The 1,249-nt window shown below is 38.6% G+C and overlaps 1 long non-coding RNA gene across 1 annotated transcript; it reads right to left on the minus strand.

Annotated features, from left to right (window-relative positions):
• Window positions 1-260: 260 nt before the first annotated feature.
• Window positions 261-1,243, minus strand: LOC113473078. Its single transcript, XR_003395154.1, has 2 exons — window positions 849-1,243; window positions 261-671 (listed from the first exon to the last, which is right to left on the minus strand). It is a non-coding gene; the product is annotated as an uncharacterized LOC113473078 (long non-coding RNA).
• Between the last annotated feature and the right edge of the window lie 6 nt (window positions 1,244-1,249).

Here is a 1,249-nt window from a genome sequence, read left to right on the forward strand (position 1 = left end):
AACCTATGAGCCGGGCTGGCCCATAAGTTCAACCCTCAATCTCAGTAAAATCTTAAAATCAAATTGCTTAAACCGAGACTAAATCGGGTTTAGTTTAAACTCAGGTTGTGCCCTCGTTTAGAGACCCAAATGCAGAATGTGCAGACTCAAAGGTAAGATGAGTGGTATGTCAGAGTAACTGTAGTCATAGAGGTAGCTTAAGCTCACAAATGATGAATGAACAGTAGTACATGGCAAGCAAATTGTTTAATATAATGAAATTTCTATGAAAAGGTTCTATACCTCAAGATATATGGATTTTCTATGAAAATGCTCTATTCTATACCTCTCTCTCTATTTCCGTCTCTACTTGTTTTGATCTCTTTCCATACGAAAATTTCCATATCTACTTGGGCTCAAATGAAGTTTTCTTTTGTATTTTGATTTATTTTGTACTTAGAATTACTTATTTTGAACAATTGGAAATCTACTTCTCTTTTTCTTCTTCTTCTTCTTTCAAAAACAAGGCTTTTCACTTGAAAGTCTTGAAACCTTGTCTTAGTATGCACCTGTTTTCTTTATTACTTGTAATCACATCACCTTAATTTTTAAGGCAGGATCACATGATACAGCAGACTGACATATAATCTGGCAATTCTCTCTTCCATACCGTGGTAAAGCGTGTGACCGACCTTTGATGGCATGACCATACATAGGTACACCTATGGCGTCAAAATTTTCATTTTGCTTTGTACCTAAGAAAATTGCCACGTATGGCTAGGGGACCTTAAACATGGAGTGGACCAGCTGAGTCTGATTGGGGGACTTTAAATTTGGAGGATACCAATTTACCTTGCCGTGTGACCGACCTTTGATGGCATGACCATACATAGGTACACCTATGGCGTCAAAATTTTTATATTGCTTTGTACCTAAGAAAATTGGCACGTATGGCTAGGGGACCTTAAACATGGAGTGGACCAGCTGAGTCTGATTGGGGGACTTTAAATTTGGAGGATACCAATTTACCTTGCTGAAGAAATACCAAATGTCGAGGGCGAAGGACATGTAAAAATTTTGAACTCAAAACTCAAAATCAAATGTCAGCTCAAAGCAGTTACCCTAGCTAGGACTGATTGAGAGGCTGACGAAAAACGCCAACCCCGTCTGTACACCGAAAAGGCGAAGAAAAAGACCATAGAAAATTGCCAGATTATACCTATCGCCCTGCCATATATCGTGTGATCCTACCTTTACTTGCGAAACTATC

This window comes from Diaphorina citri, unplaced genomic scaffold, assembly GCF_000475195.1.
Source record: "Diaphorina citri unplaced genomic scaffold, Diaci psyllid genome assembly version 1.1 scaffold14372, whole genome shotgun sequence".
Lineage (NCBI taxonomy): Eukaryota > Metazoa > Arthropoda > Insecta > Hemiptera > Psyllidae > Diaphorina > Diaphorina citri.